This window comes from Ixodes scapularis, unplaced genomic scaffold, assembly GCF_016920785.2.
Source record: "Ixodes scapularis isolate PalLabHiFi unplaced genomic scaffold, ASM1692078v2 PGA_scaffold4__175_contigs__length_147842914, whole genome shotgun sequence".
Classification (NCBI taxonomy): Eukaryota; Metazoa; Arthropoda; class Arachnida; order Ixodida; family Ixodidae; genus Ixodes; species Ixodes scapularis.
In genome coordinates, this window is record NW_024609879.1 from 134739194 (window position 1) to 134760785 (window position 21592).

Consider the following 21592-nt stretch of genomic DNA (forward strand, 5'->3'; position numbering starts at 1 on the left):
GCAGAGCCCCATGCATCCGGCAGCCCTCCTAGTCTAGCTTTGTGGGTTTGTGTGGTGTTCAAAGAAATACGTATTACAAAAGCTTGCACACATAGGCTATGAATTGTACAGAAATTCGTGTTGACTCATCTCACTTTTAAACGCATTTAAACAAGTCAAGAAAGCTGATGTTGGAGCAATGACCGGCACAATGAGTGGGCCCTGCAGCGACCTATACAACGATTCGTTAACGATGAAAAAGGCGACCAGAGGCGATCATGACGCACGCTGAATGCGTAGTAAGCTAGAAAGTTGACCTTTAATGAGTTCTATAAATTGGCAGGCTACCAATCGCTGATGCCCAAAGCCTATTGCAAAGAAGCAAAGTCATTATTGTTTAGAATGGCGCGAGGATCGATTCTCGTTCTGATAGTCCTATATTGTGCAATATATCATAGCCAGATCTGCAATGCCGGTAAGTGTGCTTTTGTACTTTAGTAAAATGTTTCCACCTGTGCAATGTTTTTGGCTCTGCACAACCAACCATACCCCCTGAATATAGTTAGTTTTTAATGATTTTTTTTATAAACACACTTCTGGATAATGCTCGACCTTTGAAATCAAGTAACAGCAGCGCCCATGCTGTTTAGTTTTAAAATAAAAATAAATATCTGAAGGTTGTCATATTGTTTCCGTAGTGACTCTAATCGAATTTACGCAAGGAATATGCAGTGACTGAAGAAATAAGAGAGAGGTCAGAAGAAGAGTGCTTCCTATGACTGCAAAAATATTTAACGCTTTCGAATGTTATAAGTTCACGGTATACTGCAACTAAACATTATGCTTAGTAACCCGCCGCTGCAAAGACATCAATTTAAATTATTGTAATTTATTGGATGTGAAACATGCAATCGGATAAAATTTTCGCGACTACTCTAAATATTTCGAAGCGAAAATTGTCTGTCCGGAATGAAGTGCATTCATGATTGTCTGCTTAAGTAGCGAAAGTACCCGATTCATACATCGCTTTTCTGAATGTTTCCTCGTTTTCCTACTACGAAAAAAAGGTCACATTATTCGGAAGATAGAATCAAGTTCAACTTGTAACGCAATATGTTTGAGAATTGCGAAGATATAAACTGTACAAAATCTTACCCAGCGCTTTTTCTACACTCCTAGGGATTCTCAAAAACAGAAAAGTTTTCCCGACGCTTATCGAAGAAAGGAGTTCGGCGGGCGAGCTCACCTTAAGAATTAACCAGGACCTCGTGCTTAATCTACGAAGAACGTCTGTGTTTTCGGACACAATTCAGTTGTCGTCGTTTGATGGGGATACTATGCTCACACGCAACGTAAGTGATGTGTACTTATTTTATGGCAGCTACATCAATAGTGTTTTGCAATAAATGATCACATACAATCGTTTTTGTTAAAAAAAGGGATACTGATATCTCGGTTTGCTATAATACAAATATTGGGTGTCCCAACTCACCAGGCTCAATCTAAAATGGACCGTAAGAATCGACGCCTGCACGTAGCAATTTAAACTTTTCGTCAAAAGTGTATTTCACAAGTCGGGTTTTTCTTTTGTGCTAAATTACAAAGCGTAGTTTTCTTTCTCAAAAAAAAAAAAAAAAGGGCCAAAAATCTTGCCAGGCTCAACCGCAAGCGGCGACTCAAACGACCAAGTTGAGTAGCGGGGCGTGTTTGACAATCGCCTAGGTAGATGCCGCTACCTCCTTATCGAGACTGCTCGCGACCACCGTGGTTTATTAGAATTAACCTAATCTTTTTGTAATCTACCTGTGGTTAGAAAATTGCGAACAATAAAAGCAAACCTTTAAATAAAAATTGGGGGCTACCATCTACGCTGTAAAGGTGGTTGGTTGCTCAGCGAAGCTGTGGTATCACCTGGAACGATGGCCTACTGCACTACACGAAATGCCGCCGCCGGTCGTAGCACGCCACCGCTGGTCGCATTGGCGTTTCTTTTCCCTTTGCAGCTCCTAGTATTCCCGCTGCTCCTCGGGAGTCCTAACTATGCGTGGCCTATTCATCGCGGTGCTGCAGCAACAACGAAATCAGTTGCGATACTCCGTTTCATCTTACGTTTAAGCGCAGCGAATGTTACGAGCCACCGGAGCCTTTCGGAGGCCATGTGAGTGTCGCGTGACTTTAGAGAAGGGGCACAGCGACGCACGGAAAGCGTATCACAGGCCACGTCCACAGTACGGGATTGGCTAAGATAGCTCGTAGCATGCGCTGAGTCCGGATGTAAGGTGAAACGGGGTATAGGCGGGTTTTTCTTTTATATATCAAAGGCTAGGGACGTCCCTCACGACGTCGCAAGCTGCCGTCGCCTTGGCAGCAGGCGCCGTTATCCTCAATTATGCGGTTTGCACTTCACACGAGGGCTTCGAATGACGTCAACCCCTTTCGAAACAGCTGCAAACCTAATGATTACCGGAACGCGTGGGAGGGTGTTCATATTGGTCACACACGCCTTCATGCATCATATGGTTTTGATGCTTGTTTTGTGGTTTTCTTTATTGGAACGGATACTGAGCTGTATGCTGTATGCCTGATATCAAAAGAGATATGCTGTTCTGCCTTCAATTGTTCGCCAGGAGTGTTTTGCTTACAACGACGACACGAAACTTTCCTTCGCTGGTAGAGGTATACAGCTTCCCTGTAAAAGTGTTTGCACGACGACGGCGCTTTTGCTGCCAACGAATTTCGCCTGCGTGTCGTCTGCTTTCTCTCACTGGTCGGCTAAACCTTTCGATGCTGCTCCCAGCGCCATCTATCAATACGTGCAGCAAACGCGTCTCGCCGTCCACGCTTGATCCTAGCAAGTTTTTTGGCACCATTTTTTACAGGAAGTGAGTTACGCTTTGTAATTCTACAAGAAAAGCCGGCATGTGAAGTACACCTTTGACGAAAAGTTTAGATTGCCGCGTGAAGGCGTCAATTTTTACAGTCCACTTCAGATCAAGCCTGGTGACTTGGGATACCGTATATAAACCTACTATAAAAAAAATTACAATAAAGCCAAAAAAAAAATATGTTTGCAGTTAAACTAATGTTGAGAAATCGAAATATGGGGAACATTTATAACTTTTACTGTGTTTTGTTTTGTGTTTTCATGCTTGAAGCACAGTTATTATAAAGCATTTAATCTCTGCAGCATAATTACGAACCAACGCAAAGGTAGACAGTTATTCAAAATCCAAGCACATATAAGCAGCGAATAAATATACCGGGTGTTTTTTTTATTACACATTCGTTAAAAAAAAACAAAAAAAAACGTGAAAGCTACACTAATGCGGTTTGTGCAGGTTGGTTATACGGCCACGCGGACAGTATGTGGGTGGCTAATATTGCGATAAGTCGGCTGATTAATTAAAATTCGTTAATTAACTTTTTAATTACTGAAAATGAACACATGGTTTCAATTAGAAACTTGCTGAGCACCATCTAAAACTCCTAAATCAACTATTTTTAGCAGGATATAACGCCGGGGCAGCGTTTTACGGCGTTCTGTAAAAACGCTCCATTTGGACGCGTTTCTAGATTTCGGTTTCTTATCGGAGCGCATCTACGCGCCCGCGATCCTGCTCCCCGGTGGTCGTGGCGCGAAGCCACCTCCTCGCCTCCTTCGTAGAATGCAGGGAACTACGGCGCACGTGTGTTGCGCGTCTCAGCCGCTGGGGAGCAGGACTGCGGGCGTGGTGATGCGCTCCGATAAGAAACCGAAATATACAAACGCGTCCAAATGAAGCGTTTTTACAGAACGCTGTAAAATGTTGCCCCAGCGTTATATCCTTTCAAAAATAGGTGATTTAGTGGTTTTCGATGATGCTCTACAAGTTTCTAATTAGAACCATATGTCTATTTCTGCTAATTAAAACGTTAATTAACAAATTTTAATTAATTAGCAACTTATCGCAAAGATTAGCCACTCACATAATGTCCGCCTGGCCGTATAACCCACCTGCACAAACCGCATTAGTGCGGCTTTCACGGTTTTGTTTAAACAAATGTGTAACAATAAAAACAAAACACCCTGTATAATATTTATATATATAAGCGAATATAAACATATAATAGGATATAAAAAGCATATAAGAAGAGCAATTAAGTAATTAAGTGCTTCTCCTCGAGTTTTATTATGATACAGAATATTTACATTGTAGCTATATTAAAGCTTTTTGTACCTAAACGTTCTTACTGTTTTTGATGTTGTTATGGGACTTGCAGGTACGATCAGATTTAATTGAGAAGAACTTGTATCACGACACCCAACATGGAGCCGCCGTTACAGTATCCGACACCGACGGAGTCCGCGTGGTATGAGAACACCATTTATGCTGAAATAATATCAAGATCTGAAATTTTAAAACTAGGCATTTGATGTTGATTTTCTTTCCTGTACTAAGTTTTTGAAGTGGCACCTCTTAATGTAGCGATACCGGGTGTTTTAGCGAACATTTCCAAAAGTTATTATAACTTTGTGAATCACGTGCGCAGCAGTCAGCAGTCACACCCATAATGCACCGCGTCGTTACATTGACGGCGACGCGTTACGCCGACGTGTTACGGTTACGCCGACGGCGATGGCGACGCCGACGCGTTTCGCCGACGCGTTATGGTTACTCCGACGCGTTACAGTTATGCCGATAGCGACGGCGACGCGTCACGCCGATACGTTACGGTTACGCCGACGCCGACGGCGACGGAAACGCTGCTCAAGCCGGAAACGGGCGGCTAAGAGCCGCGCTCGAAAAAAGAAACCAGTTCTGGGCAATCTATGCAGCCACTTCGCAGGCGATGTACGCGTAGAGGGAAGCGCTGCCGACAGGTGGCGTACGCCACGTTGAGGGAGCGCCGGCCGATTCGGGTTGATAGCAAACAATCTCGTAAAAGAACCCTAATCGACCGGCGCTCCCTGGGCACAGCGCACGCCACCTGTCGGCAGCGATTCTTTTTACGCGAGCACCGTCTGCGGAGTGGTGGCATAAATTTGCCAAAACTGTTTTTTTTTAACGAGGTAAGTTTTTTTTTAATTCTTCACAATAAATTTCTACCACCTGCTAGCAGGTCTGTAGTAACTTGCTGAGCGATAACTTGAGAAACCGATTTTATTGGTGGTCTAAAGTGCCTTACAAGCGCAAGTTTACATGCTGTAGTATATCGAGCGAACATTTCCAGTACTGGGGTAGTTAACCAACTCTTAAAGGGACACTGCAACAAAATGTTGACACTTATTTCTTGATCTATTCGTGTTCAAGGGAGCATTATCACATCAGACTCACCAATCTGCGCAAGCTCTTGTCGAAAAAGACACGAAAAAGAGTTTTAACACGAATTAAACGATTAGCGAAGAAAACCTAGTGAATGTCGCTAACATTTCGTTTGTAATGCCCGTCAATAATCCGCGACAACGTTCCTTGGAAATGCAGTGGAGAGGAGGAGAGCCCGCGCACAGGCTTTATTCAGCTCTCAACATCGGAGAGAGAACGCGTGCCTCACACTGCATAGCCAAGAAACGTTGTCGCCGAGTATATGAACATTGACAGGTTGTGACGATGACTGTCTCGCCTCCTGCCACGACGAGAGACGGAGGAAGTCCCCTCTTCCCGAGACTCTCTTTTGTGTGTCTCAAAAGTCGCTTTTGTCCTTTTACAAGATTATGGAAGATTAACCTGTCACTCAAAATTCGTACAAAAGCAGCTTTAGGGTTAGTTGCAGTGGCCCGATCGCTGGCGTGCTTCCGCCGCTTCTGTGGCTGGAACGGCTAGGACATCCTTTCGGCGTCAGCCTCGCCGCAGCTTTTCCCGTTCCGTGACAATCTACGTCACAATTCCGGCAGATGTCATGTGCTCTCCACTGGCTGCTCTCCAAGCGTTTGCCAGAGTGGGCCGTTTGTAACGAAAAATACAGCCATCAGGCTCAAAATACAAACGTGCGATTGTCATTTACGGACATCGTGGATCATATTCAGCCCATTCGAGGACACGACGGGAATATTTTAAAATTTGTTGAAGTATCCTTTTAAAACGTGGCTCGATGTGTGTGATACACGACGAGGAAAAAACGTGATAACTTAAACCTTCGTCGCTGACGGAGACGAGTAAACCGAGCCTAGAGACAGGTCTGGTGATCTCAAGGCTCGTTCACACAATTGCGGCTTCTTAGGACCGTGTGCATTGACACATATTAAAATTCCTTAGAGGACGAGAGAATACCCTGGCGCCATCTATCGGGTGGTCGTGGAACACATGGTGGTGCCGTATATCTTCATTTCTTTTTGCACACCATTCTTTCTTTCCTGGCTTGAAACACTTTAGTGAATGTTATAAACGGCCCTTTCTCATGGACGATACGAATATCTGACCTCGCAAATACCGCAGGACCTTCGCTGTAATGAAATGCAGCTCCAGGTTCACCATATAGATGGCGCCAGCCTGTCAGTGTGTTCTCTCGTCGAAACAGGTTTTAATATGTTTAAAGGTACTCGTTCTTAAGGAGTCGCAAGCGTGTGGATGGGCCCTTGACGAGAGGTGCTAGGATGTAATAAAAGCAGGAAGTGGACGACGCAGGTGAACAACAGTTGGGCAGGAGATTTGAACAAAAGCGTTTGCCTTAATTTTCTTACTACCATCATATCAGTCACCCTAAAAGGCCGACCTACAAAATCAATTCCTCCTCGCACTCCTTTCTCATTTCCTAAAAAAAAAGAGCGAGTCGTTGGGCTACTTTCTGCAGAGAGTAGGAGGTCTCCCCTCTTTCTCGAATAGAAAAGGTGGAATTGATAGAGAGCTTTCTGCTTTCAGACTGCTCGTCAGCTTTTAGGGTTTTCACGGTTTAGACAGAAGTTAAACTGTGTTTACAATCGATTCGCACCGACGGAAGAAGCATTGTCCAATGTTGGATTATTTACAAATATTATTCTCATTTTTACAAGACCAAAACTAGCTCTCGAGCTTTCCCTACTAAAATCCACCTTTTGTGCACTTCTGAGAGAACTACGTACATGACTTATTTTATGCTTCCTATTTATATACATATATATATATATGTATATATATATATATATATATATATATATATATATATATATATGTCAGTTTAAATAATCGCGCTGTGCTACGTAGTTATTAAAAATATTCCATGTATCAATGTTTTTTTTTAAATTTGGTATTCTATCGTTAGAAGTTTTTCGAATAGTGAAGATTTCCTACATCTGGGATTCTTTTCTTTCTCTTCTTTGTCTTCTTGTTCACATGTGGTGTGCTTTAAACAAGTCGAACAAGAGAGTAAGCCGTGAGTCAGCGCTGTGTCTGTGTTCCTCTTCTACTTGTCCTTGTGTGTGTGCTTTTGCGCAATTCTCATTATCTGTTTACTATCCTACTCACTTATATTCATTTCTGGTTGGAGAGCAATTCAACACCAAATGCGGTAAGCCTAGTTAAGTATTGAGATAGTCACACAGTTCGCTGAAACAAGTAATACGATTACTAGTTTTCTCTCACAGGTAGCACATTTTGATTTAAACTTGTCATACAATAGAATTATCGGGAGAAGTAATGTTTCTAGCGAAACATTATAGTTGATAAAAGGCTATATCTCCGTAAAACGCAAAAAAGTCCGTAATGTTTAAGCGCAAACTAGATAATTCCTTATGCTCCAAATTACACTCTTTAAATGTGAATATTGTTGAATGTTGGAATACTACTTTGTTACATGCTCTGCTGTTCGTCCTTTGGAAGAGTTATATCTTAACTTCAACGGAATACTTTTTATTAAACTAAATTATGTTTCCTTTCTTTTACATTCAGTCTAACATTAAAAGTGAAAAACCTGTATGCTAGCAGTTTTGCGTAAGAACACAAACAAGTTTACCAGTCAGTGAAAAAAGTGAGCGCAAACGTAACAAATATAAAACAAAACTGTAAATGAGGCTCTAATGAAGGCTCTTCATGGTCGTAAAATAAATATTTCTTTGTGAACTTTTGGGTTATTACTATAGTTATCAAGACTAAACTCCTACACATTTCACAGAATCCTGTACTCGTCTTGATGGCGCGTTAGTGCTCTGTAATGCTGGTTTCCTTTCAATGTTTATGTATTGTCAAATTTATTTGTTTTCTACTTTTCAGTTTTTACATAGCGAAGGTGTTTGGCTAAAGTAGTGTGTGGCTAAAGGTAAAATAAATAAAAAACAACATTTATTTTTCTAGGAAGGAATTATTGGGGATCGACTGAGAATATCGCCCTCAAATATTGCCGAACGCAATGCAGCAGGACATCTGGCCCATAAAATATTTGAAATCGAGATACAATCTTCACAAGGTATTAAGTTTCAAAGGACTTTTTGTTGGCTGGTACAGCTATCAGAAATGTAGAGCACACTTTTTCGCATTTAGTAATAACTTGAAGATGATATTATTCAAGGCATTTTCTGTTTTCGATTTTTACAAACCGCGATCTCCTACCACAAAAAGAAAAAGTTGCAAGGTTTACAATTACAAAGGTATTCATAAAAGATGTAGCACATTCAAAATGCTAAGGTCTCGCGCTCACCGTGGTCATTTTATTATACTTTATTATGGTTTCATTCCCTAACACATCAACATTTATATAATTATTCTACAATATACATATAGGTAAAATATATAACAAAAACATATATCTTTATGTTCAAACTTTAGTGATTGGACAATTTGTAAAGTTATTCAAGCAATTGTAATTAGTCCGAGTGAGACAGGAAGAAAAAAGAATACTGCTACTCTCTCAATAAAATACTTCATGTGCTTAAAATTTCGTTTGGTGCAACCATCATATTTTTTGCTGTACACTAAAAGATTGAAAGGTAATACCATGTTAATATCAGAAGTTTAAGTTTATGAACTTTGAATTAACTGCAGGAAATGACATATCACCGCAGCCACCAAATGCGCACCTCCTATCAACCGGTGCTTCAAAACACTTTGACGTAACAGCAGTGGAGCGAGCCCAAAGTGGTAAATCAGTACTGAATTCACATACCATGTTTGTCAAGATTTTTTTAAAATATTTAGGTAGACATTTTTCAATAATAAGCAAAATCAAGTTGCAAAATTGCCAGTGCGTGCAAAAAGAATAGTAAAATAACTCGCATCACGCACAAAATTTTTCACCTCAGCGCCTTCTACGTTTTAGTACACGTATTCGGAATAATAAGCAAAAAATAAAAATATGATAAAATCGCATAAACCTGACGACCTTCAAATAATATTTATGTTGAAAATACGTGTTTGAAGCTCGTATATGTTTGGTAAAAAGTCTGACAGCTCTATATCTTCCAGTGCGTTTGTTTAAAAAGACATTTATTCACGTTGTAATGTTCAATGTGTGTTTTTCACGTGCTTACTTACAACCTGAGGGCTTTTGCGGTAAAACGCGAAACACGGGATACATATTCACCACAAATATATATGCTTAAAAGTCATACATCTTGATTCCCAACAGCACATATAGTGTGTTGCTAGGGATCGATGGTCAATCTCATCGAATCGATGCCTGTTTTTCCGGATCACTATTTGATTTTGTTATTTTTCACGTGAATGATAATCCTCCATAGAATAATAACATGAATTTCCTGAGTGTTATTGAAAGATGCCTGTGAACGTTTTGGGTTTTAGCGTCTCTTGGAAACAAAACAAGAGTTAAAATTTCCACTCCTTATCTCAGTTCAGGCGACCTTCAATCAATAAATCAATCAATCAATAAAACAATCATTTTTTTCTTATAGTGACCAACAGCTCGAAAACCTACTGGGTTAAGCACACACATTCGAAATACACAATAAACAAGACGCGTAAACTCTTAAGGCTCAAACGGCAAGTAGGTATATAAAATATGACCTTAGAGAGTTGTGTGATATGCAAGCACACAAGCATGTGTATATACATATTAAAACAGGCAAACAAATTCGTTTTAGAAAAGACAGGTTCGTACTAAAAATATCGACGTCAGGAAATTGGGTGCTTAAAACATGTTGGATGCGCAAAACCGGTGATGCATCTTGAATGGGGTCTAGGTTCAATACTGTCAGATTTTTAGAATTCGTTCTAAGCGGAATGCGGAATTGAACATAGGTAAGGAGAATAGGACCGTATATTGGCTTACGAAATAACCTTCGCAAAAAATAAACATTTCTAAGAGACCTTCTGTTACATAAAGTGCACAATATTAGCGTAGCTAAAATCGAAATATATTCATAAAAACATCTTCTACCAAAATGTATGTCGTAAATAACGCGTAGAAATCGCTTTTGAATATGTTCTATACTTTCACTTGCTGATATAGACATGGAGTTCCCCACAACAAATGCAAATTCTAGTTTCAAACGCACGTGGGAACTGTATAGTCTCCAAAGACAGGGATGAGTGCTAAATGCTCTAGTTAAAGGAAACATTACCAGCGTACGTAAAGACTGGCTAATAATGGAGTTTACGTGAGAAAAAAAAGGGGGTTGTTATCCACAAGCACATCTAGGTCCCGTATCTGTGTGGTCCAACTGGTAGTTTTATTTTCTACAAGGTATACATACGATGAATGGGTGCACTTTCTTTACAGGGACATGACTTCTGTTTTGCAGGGATTTAAGAAAAAGAGTGATAGAATTGCACTATTCTAGCACTGAACAAATGTCGTCCTGGAGCAAAGTACAGTCAGTGATGGAGGTGACCTGCCGAAGCAACTTCACTTCATCTGCAAACTTAAGCACTTCAGAGCTTCTTACAGGCGACGCCAAATTATTTATAAAAGCAAGGAACAACAAAGGTCGAAGGTTCGAGCTCTGGGGCACTCCTGACATCAAACTTGAATCATGAAACAAGACGCCAGATATCCTTACACCACTTCTCTCTTTTAGAAAAATAACTCCTAAACTAGGCATTATTCAGGACTGAGACAATAGTCCCTGGGTTTGAGCAGTAACAGTTCTTGATTGACTTTATCTCTGGCCTTGGACATATGCAGATATATTATCTCTACTTGACCCCGACTCTGAACAACTGGCAAAGCAAGATAAAAAAATGTGCGCAAATAATTCTCTACAGGTCTGCCTGTTACTAAACCGTGCCGCACAGGAACAAACTTTATTTTAAAATAGTCATTTAAACCACCTTCTCAAACACATTTGAAAATACATTGAGAAGCGATAATTGGCGATAATTAATAAGATCACAAGAAACACCTGTCTTGAAAATCTGGACAACTATCGAATATATCCATTCATCTGGAAAGATAGCGTCCTCTATCGATAAATGAACACTTTTTCAAGAACAGCATCAAAGCATTCGACACATCCTTTTTCAAGAAAGTTGGGAAAACCATCTGAGCATGAGAATAGCTTAGAACTATGTTTTCTAATAGCTACAATCAATCCCTGAACCATAATACAAGTAAATGGTAAATAATCATCGAAATTAATGTTGCATGCCACGCGTAAGGGGTTCTCCATATTGGAAAAGCATGAACTGAAATAATGCGAGAAAACAACTCGCAAGCAAATTTGGGGGACGTTTTGGATGGGAACGCGACAGAACAGCACACGACAAAACAGCTCGCGACAAAATAGCACGGTCAAAACAGCACACGTCAAAACAGCACAGCGTCAAAACAGCGCGATGACAAAACAGCACGCGTCAAAATAGCACGCGACAAAACAGCACAGCGTCAAAGCGGCACAGCGACAGAACTTTCGCAGTTTGCATCTTGTTTTCAAAATCAGTTCAACTTTCAAAAAAAAAAAAAAAAAAAAAGCTCCAGGGGCGCAGGTGTCTTCAGGACGAAAGCTGGATTTTTGCACCTTACAGGTTTTTGTGTGCAGAATTCTTTGTTCAAATAAAAGAGTTTAATCATGAACTGAACAATGAAGATCACGGCCGTCCGTACATGCCGCACATTTTTTAACGGCTCTAGCTTCCGTCTACTAAAGGAGGGCATGATTACGATTGTTTTATTGTCGTTTCTGTGGTCGGCGCGAACTTATCACCTCTCGCAGTCGTGCAAATGGGGGAAAAAAACGCACTAAGTACAATGCTTGCGAATTTCTGGATTTTTATATTTTCCTCTCCGACCGAAGTATATAGTGACGATCATGTTCGTCCTTTGAACAAATACGAGCACACGACGATAATGGCAGATCAGAACAGGGCCCCAGTGCGTCTTGCAGATCAGGTCCCGTCGGGTGCCACAGATTGCAACAAATAACAAAACCAGTACATGGTTTACTCACTATACATTTTAAACAAACGCTTTTAAAAACTATTGCACTTTTGTCAGCATACTGGTTTTCGTCAATAAACTGAAAAGAACTGCGAAGTTTATGAGTCTACAATTATTAATCGCAATAAACCGAAAACTTCTGTTTGGAATTAGAAACGGAAAAAGAACGCCGAATTTCAAAATAATAAAAACCGAAAAGTCCAGACCCTAGCTATACTGTCAATGTCCTGTTTTGACGCTGTACTGTTTTGACGCCGTTCTCTTCTGTCACTGTGCCCTTTTGACGCTGTGCTTTTTTGTCGCTGTGCTGTTTTGACACTGTGCTGTTTTGACGCCGTGCTGTTTTGTCGCGTGCTATTTTGACGTGTGCTGTTTTGTCGCCGTGCTGTTTTGACGCTGTGCTGTTTTGTCGCCGTGCTGTTTTGACGCCGTGCTGTTTTGTCGCGTACTATTTTGACGCGTGTTGTTTTGTCGCCGTGCTGTTTTGACGCTGTGCTGTTTTGATGCGTGCTGTTTTGACTGTGCTTTTTTGTCGCCTGCTGTTTTGTCGTGTGCTGTTCTGTCATGGTGCCGTTTTGGATAGCTGACACATTGCACAGAGTTATATTCCTAGACTTTTCATGATTTGATTTTTCACATAGTGCAAAATTCTTTGGGTCTTTTGTATATTTTACGCTCCACCAGTCGCTAGCGAGCAGCGTTTTAGTTATATCTTGACATGTGTTTTATTTTTTCATACCATCAGCCCAGTCGCATTCTTTTACATAATCTATGATAATGTAATTTTAATCTTAAGTAATACTGTAGTTTTTTTAAAAACCAGCTAGGGTTCGTCTCAGGACGATTGTGAAACTGAGGAACGACCAGAGTCGTGACAACAATTACTACCGCTGTAAAACTATCCACCATGGCATCTACATCAGAGTATTGTAAGACATCCGTCTGATTGTAATGCTCAAAATATTTGTACAAACCAAAGTGATTGACAGAGTTGTATGCGTACCGAAGTGCACCAGAAGGAAACCGATATATCAAAAACAGAAAAAAAACGAGACTGTACGTGGAGGGTGATCAGCGTCGGCAGTGAGGAGCGGGTCATCCACACGAGTCGCTTCCCAAATAGGAATGTTAGATACAACCAGATCCAAATTATTACTGGACCAGTTCGCGAACATATTGTATGGCGTAAAATCGTTGAAATCTATAAAGCCAAACAAACAATAAGCTTTTTGACGTGAGCAGGAGCTTTTTAAGCTAATGCGAGCTAAAATCCAGCCAACTTTCGGTACATCAAAACTGCCGTATATATCTGGTCACGCGATATCTAGTCACGTCAATTTCATTTTCAAGAAAATTAAAGTTGTCGACAAAGTGAGCAGCATCTGAAGCAGGGGAAGAATATTTTGCTTCAAGTATAATGTTGAACCCTTCGCCAGGCGGTATCTCGACCCAGTCGATTCTTGACACGTCACCAACTCATTTCGCCTATGAGCATTCAGTGACTCTTTGCAAGCTGTTAGCACACCACCTCCATATTTTGTTCCAAAAGTATATTCACGATCTCTACGAAAGACTGTATAGGAAGATGTTAAGTATTCAATATTTGCAATGTCGTCATGAATTCCAGTTTCTGACAATATGACAATAATATATTCGGTACCTACTAAGACATAAATTCATCCGATTTCGTTCTGAGGTCACTGAAATGAAATAACTAAAAAAATAATTAGCCAACAATTAAAATAACTGCGTAATTTTTTAAAGATAGATCACGACTTGAAACAATAAATTACAGTATTAAACATATGCAGGTAATAACACATAAATGAGCAAAGCAGAATTTGCGCAAATCGTTATGAATATTTGTTCTTTATCCTTCCTGGAGACCACATATATATCACATTATTCTACATTTCACAGGTAGAATGAGGTAAAACATGTTTACATGACACAACCAATACCTTTTCCCAATCTTTCGCAATATTTCAGAGAACCGGACCTTATATTAACTATGCCTGTTGCTTAATCTTACGTTAGCATATTAGAATATATTTGGTTTTTTTTTTTGGCTGGTAGTTATCACATAATCATGGCGATTATTTCTGATGCTCTAGCTTCCTGAAAATAAAACAAAAAAAATATTACAAAAATATTACAAGAAAAGCACGATACCTTGACTGGTTTCATACTGCGCCAAGGCTTTACTTTTTTTGCTCATTTTATCTTGTTAAAAAAAAAAAACTTTTAGCACATGCTAGCACCACTTGATATTACGGGAAAACATTATTGAGCTACTTAAGGGCTGTTTTCACAAGCACACTCTTCTAGAGTGTTTGAAGAACACTGTTGAATTGAGCGATAGCTTGGAATTAAAACAGCACATTTTGCTATGGAAGTAGAATCTAGAATCAGAAACCACGTTATTGCTGCAACAACCTCTATTGCATTACAATTTCGTACGTCATTAGTAGTCTTGGAGTATTCGTTTTTTTAAATAACAATGTCGCAGCCAGGCATACTTAAGCAATGAATTAATATATTTAGGAAACGGCACTTTAACTGCATAAATGATAGCATCAGTGCAACGTTCTCGGCGCCAGTGAACTTTAGGCTATAATGAAGTGATCATGAGCTCTTTTATTTAGTGGTTCCCTTAATAACATTCGCCTTATTTCTCACATTTCAATTAGGGATTTATTTCCCATTCAAATTTCCTAAAGCAGCTATTACAACTAAAAAGCTATATCATTTTACAGCTGTATTCGATGACAAACTTAGACCGTCTAGAGATCGCCACACCATAAAACATAGAGGAGTAATGCGCCTAAAACCTTGCACCTGAGGAGACAGCATAGTATAACGTTTTTATTCTGCGGCCCCGCGAAACGGCACTGCGAGATCAGTTCGTGATTCCACACTACTCGAGCCCACTGTAGAGGCTGATTTCGCATCCAGGTGGACATCAGTCGCTCTTCTTTTCCTTTGTTTCGGTTCCTCGGTGCTGTCATGGTTAAACTTTGCAAGAAGATAGCCTGGCGCACAGTTTTCTTTTTTTTTTTTAACTGTAACGACTGCTACTTGACATTTTACGATGAACAACAAATATCTAGTTGTAATGGACCAGCTATGGCAAATATTTTGAAATGTAATTATGGTGTTTTATCCAAACTGCTCTGTATCTTCTTGCGCTTCTGACCTCACGTCCAATGTAGCCGATTACGCCACTTGGAAAAAAAAATTCTTCATTTTAAGTTACATTTTTTAAGAGCAATTTTAATCTGTGGTGACGCACTTGCATGTAGTGTACTGATTACAAGAAGTGATCTGCCAATGTCATTTGATTGTAATGATTTTTATTTAGCACTAATAATCACTCCTGAGGTCCACTTACTCATCGACTCTGCGCTTGCGAGCAAGTTTAATGACACGGAAAGCATCGTCAAATATTACGCCATATTTGCGGCTTTCGTAAGTACACACTAAAGTTCTACAAAAAATTAAGTGTTTATATTACTGGAGCAGACTGCCAAATCACATGCAAATTCCCGAGTAAAAAGTGCGCTGGCACCACCAATCGTCCTACGCGTATGTTTGGATTATTGGTGCCGTTCATGAAAGGGTGAAGACGCGTGTAGTTTTATCTTAACATGAGGACTTACATCTAGCACTATTAGCAATGAAAACACACAAAGTCCCTCCTAATGCGCATGTCGTCATTCATTTCCACTTCAACATATAAAAAAAAGGTCTGCACTTAAGTTCATAATCAACGCCTTAAATTATAGGAGCAATTACATTCACCAATAAGACTTAATACATTTATTAGAGAATAAAATGTCAGGTCGCAAACGAACTCGTAAAGATTAGGCATAACACAACTCCGAGATTGCAGTGTTAGAGACGTTTACGGATATATATCTGTGTCCTTTTATTACCTGCAAACTTGGGGCTGTGTTATGTTTAATATTTATTAACTCAGTGAGTAATATTCACGGCTTCCTTGTTTCTTTTAACAAGTGATGAAACATTTACAATTTTAATGTATTGGGACATTTTACGTCGTCAATACCCCCTAACTAGAGGTTAAAGGTGTAGTGGCAATTGCAGCTTAGAACAACGACTAACGAAATTAAAATAGGTCTCCCGTATAATTCCAGGTGAATTTGAAATTTAAAACACTAGAGGAATGGCTTGATGTGCAGCTAGTGATCACAAAAATTACGATATTTACGGTAAGTTAAACAGTGCTGATTTTGTGCTCCTCATCAATTTTCTGCAGATTTAGAAACTTCTCAGGGAACATTTAAAAAAAAGTGCTTATGGTGTCTTGAAACTGTTTTTACATATATTTTACTTATTATCTGCCCCTGCAATGCCCTTATGTATTAGATTATAGGATATAGTTTGCTCTCTTTTTTTAATAAAAATGTCGAGTTTCAAGGCCTCTATAAGAAAATGTAAAATATTTAATATCGTCATGAAGTATTTCATATACCTAGCTCTACTTAGAAGAAACAAACTACACGCCATAAATCTTATATTGAGGAACTGACACTTAATCGTTAAGGAATCTCTGTATTTGATTCCGTTTTAAATCTCAGTCAGAAGACATATTCGTGGTGTTTAGAGGCATTTGCAAACAAATATCTCTGTTGTATCTGAAATCCTAACTTGCATTTTTAAAACACCTGTTAATTAAAAAACAATCCGCAAGCGACAAAAGGAATTAGTCTTTTTGGAATGTGATGCTCAGGAGATACTATTAATTCATTAATTTCATTCATTTTTTGTATTTTCTGTTTCCCCTTGAACGGCGAGTAACCTTATCCAATAATGCACAGAGTCAAAAGGAGCACGCTCAAGAAATTTACAGCACGTGCAACAGCTAATATTTATTATGGGGGAACAGGAAATAGTTAATAGTTAAATACCAGCCTTTGAAGGAACTAAACGCTTTAATGGCTGATATTCGGAATCTTTTTGTGAAGGCAAAAAAAAATAGTCAAGTTGACAAAAATCTAGAGCTTGTCTGATGTTCAGCCATTTTCTGAATATTAAGTGGTTCGATCTGTATACAATGTTGTCTGGCCTTCCGCGACAGCGAGCTTGATTTACATACCAGACATTATGAGTGATCAACCAATTCAAAATAATATTAGCCACACGAAATCTGTCATATCTGCTTGCAATATTAACGTTCGGGTGATATATATATATCACTTGGTCACACCGATTTCAGAAAAGAACGGAAACGTTCATTAAGAAACCGCCAAAAAATGAAAGTGTCATAACGACAGAAAGCCTTGAGTACTTAAAGAACTACACTCACAACAGAAACGAATTCAAAGAGGACGACATCGTTGTACTGCTAACTGGGTATGCATACTAACTTTAATAAAAAGTCAACTATTGTACTGCGGGTCATGCTGTACAAACGGCAAGCACTTTATATATAAAGGGGAACTTGGTCTATTTTTTTAAAGATATCTACACAAAAGACGCCATTTCAATGCCGGTGATTTATTGATTCCGAAATAGCATCCTCTCTTCGAAGAATGCCTCTAGTCAAGTACAAGAAAAAGAATTCGGTTGCTACGTAGTCAAGAACCTCTATGGTTTTTATTTTAATAGTCTATCCCCAATTTTGTTTACCGTCTAAACATGGCGTCGTTGTAGAAAAACACAGAAAACGGACATGATTGTAAACCTGAGACTGGGGCAGGAAGAGAACACAACAGAAGGTAGTAAAAGAGGAGGCAACGTCTGAGACGTTGCCTCCTCTTTTACTACCTTCTGCTGTGTTCTCTTCCTGCCCCAGTCTCAGGTTTACAATCATGTTCAACTTACACCAGCTCGCCTGCACTCTGACTATTTTTACAGAAAACGGCTTGCAGTCACGAACACTAACGTTAAACAGCGAGCGAACCAGTCCGCTCGCACTATCTAAAGGCATTAATATTAATTTTTTTCCACAAAGTCTAACCATGGCTTGTATGCTGGGTTTTGAGAAACAACTTGAGCTATTGGGATTTCGGTGAAAGAGTTTTTCAACTCAATACGCTCGACCTGCGGTTCGATCTTTTCATCCAATCGGTGATATAAATAACTCACCATCCATCAAGAACGAACAAGCACACTGGCAAAAAAAGTTGAAGAGCCCGCGATAGACTTTTAGCCACGTTATTCCAGTACCAAAAAGAAATGCGGGGGCGTAGGTGAAAGTGCTGCGCGCGCTCACCTTACGTGACTGTGTGGAGAAATTGGCATTGGTATTAAATTTGCTTTAGAAACGTTACACCACGTATAACTACACTCCCAGAATGTTGCTCGGTGCTTGGGTAGTTCACCCGAATAAAGGCAGAATGAAATGAAAACACCAGAAACCAAGCGAAACATCAAGATTTAATGTGATGAGTAAAATACCGCAAAGACACTATTGTAACTTTGAGCAAATAGGCTACTATACCTAAAGACGATACCGTCCAAGGACTGGAACATTCAGTTGTCCACAGTTCTAAGCAAATTAACCATAAGCTACTTGGAACCAGTAATTTATTCAATGCCAGTGTAGAACGCAATGCATTTAGCCGCCCATTAATTGGCGCTTAGATGGGAAACAGGTAATTTCGAGTTTTATATGAGGTTATCACGAGTATTCCTTGGACGTGGCGTTTTACAAAATAATTCGTTGTTTTGCACAACTGCTTGCAGCTCCTCGTGGATATATTTAATTTCCCTACTCGGAAGTTAGATTTTTGTCAAATAGAAAATGTAAGAAAATTGTGGGGATAGCACCTGTAGCAATATAGTAGATTGCGTGTTGTCGGTTGTATCCTGTGTGGTCGAACGCGGCATGTTTGAGAAATAGAATATATATGAAAATCTGCGTTATATAGTGAAAGCCCTGGAACTTAGTTTACTCGTTTATTGCATATGTATTGCTGTACATTTGTACAGCGATACCGGTACACACCACAGCACCAACTATTTGCTCCCATTTAAACTTTATGTTGGTGTAGTCTCTTGAAAAATTAAACCCACGAAACATGTTGCATAAAAATGTGGTTGGTTACAAATACGCAAAATCCTGGTATTACCGAAACTAACTGAAGTAATTTAATAAAATGGTGTGCTTTCACATATTCATAAAAAATATTGATATTCCGGATAACCATAAGAAGTTAGGATGGGTATTTTCAGTTCGTCTTTTTATAAGTAATCCTCAATCTACACGCCTCAAGCGTCCTAAAAAAATCAAAGTTATATTGTGGCGTATACTTATACTTACCAGAAACATGGCCAAACTTCGCGATACGGCCATATTTCTGAGCTATCTGAAAAATGGGGCGCGTCGCAAGGTTTGGCTCCTTTCTAATACATAAAAAGTACACACATACTTGTCATATTTGTATTTTCAACACATTAGAGCGTTTAGATAATATTAATTTAATAAAAAAGATATCAACCAAAAAATTTCCTTAGTACCAATTAGAAAAAAATAAAAATAAAAAGATCGTGGACATGATTCGTGAAGCATCCGCAGAAAGCTTTGCACACAGAGGCACCGGTTTCGGTCTCAGGCTAGGACCCGTAGTGCACGAGAGCTGATGCCAGATGCAAGATAAATTAATTTCAGGTGCTTTCGGCACCTTAAAGACACGTGCACACACCACGCGCGCTATCTGATGCGACATATGTTCTAAACTTTCTACACTTTGGGTAAATATTGAGTTTGACATAGTTTTAAGATTTTAAGATTTACAGAATTCAGTCCAAAATCCTATTGTAATACACCCATCTACCCTGCTTTCGGTCACATAGACTATGCACTGTATAAAATGCCGACTGATAAACAAACTCATCACAACTCCATCACAACCTTCTTTTTTTCAATTTTAAGTAGGTTTGTGTTTTTGCTCAATATAAATATTTTTTACAGACTTAACATTGCGTCGTATAACTCTACGACCAAGAAAGTTGAATCTGAAGGCATTTTAGGTATGTATGCCGCACAAAAATTAAACTTGTCTATAAGTTAGATAGAAAAAACGGTCGCCAATGAGAATTAAAAAGTAAACTGAGTCATGTTTCTCGTACAAATATACTCGTACCACACTGAAAACACAAAAGAAAATTTGAAGGCGGACAGAACTTTTTTTAATATATATCATAAATTTCCCTATAGGCCTTCACACGTTTTTGTGTTTTCTGCGTTATACGGGTGTATTCGCACAAGCTAGGGCCTATAAATAAACGTTAACGACAAAATGAAAGAAATACACACAGATTGAGTGATACCAGAAGACACTTTTACTCTGCATTGCTCATGTTTCTGTGCTCTATCTTCCAATACATTTCACCGAGGCCTACTCCAGGTCAAGTGAAAACAATTTTTGAAGCAACACCAGCCTGGTCAAAAAGCCGCACTAGGCGTACATCCCTTACACATTTCCCCCTTTCGGCAACTTATATATCTACTGTTCAAAATTAACACCATAAAAGTCATAAACATCGAATAATAACATAAAAATATTAATATTTGCGGGACAGGTAGCCAAAAGTTATTGACTCACGTGCGTTCAAGCGGCAGGCCTCCATAAACAATAATACCTTGCAGTGGAAGAGTTCTACCTTCATTTATCCAAAGAACAATGACACAACACTGCCGAAGAGAATGCTTGTTGTTGTGCTGGTATTTTGATACATGTTTAACATTTTTCTTTTACTTAAAAAAACTCTGTCTATCAAAATATTGCCAGACCATTGAAAAAGGTTAGGATGTCATTAATGCCTTACATAAAGCGCTTTACGCGTACAAATATGTATGACGTGTACTTACTCTTGAGAAGTCTTGATCGTTTTTAAATATTTATGAACCAGTTCTTGACTGTTATCCCAATTTATTGCATTGGACCATTTTCAAAAGTTATTTTCGCCAATGTTTTCAAACAAAATGCATCTTCTTTAGAACACTGATCGAAACTAAATGATTAGCATCGTATGTGGTTTTGGTTATGAATTACCTCCAGTGCTGTTTAAAAAACTTAAAACTAGTTATAAAAGTTTCCGCAATGGCGCCTATTGAAGCACACAACTATTGTAACCACATTCCTTATTCTGAATATTACTTTTTAATCAAAGGGTATGCATACCTTGGTGGTGCGTGCCGCTCAAGCAAGGTGGGCATGGTAGAAGACGAGGCAAATATGTTCACTGGTACGCACACATTTGTCCACGAAGTCGGACACCTGTAAGTTTCCACTTCTGCACTTTACACAGTTTAACAAAAATCAGCAATTAAAAAAGTTATATTAATAGAAGTATGCGAATTTTT

The 21592-nt window shown here is 39.3% G+C and overlaps 1 pseudogene; it reads left to right on the forward strand.

Moving 5' to 3' along the window:
• The first annotated feature begins 381 nt into the window (after positions 1-381).
• Positions 382-21592, forward strand: part of LOC120847018 — a 32572-nt pseudogene continuing 11361 nt past the window's right edge.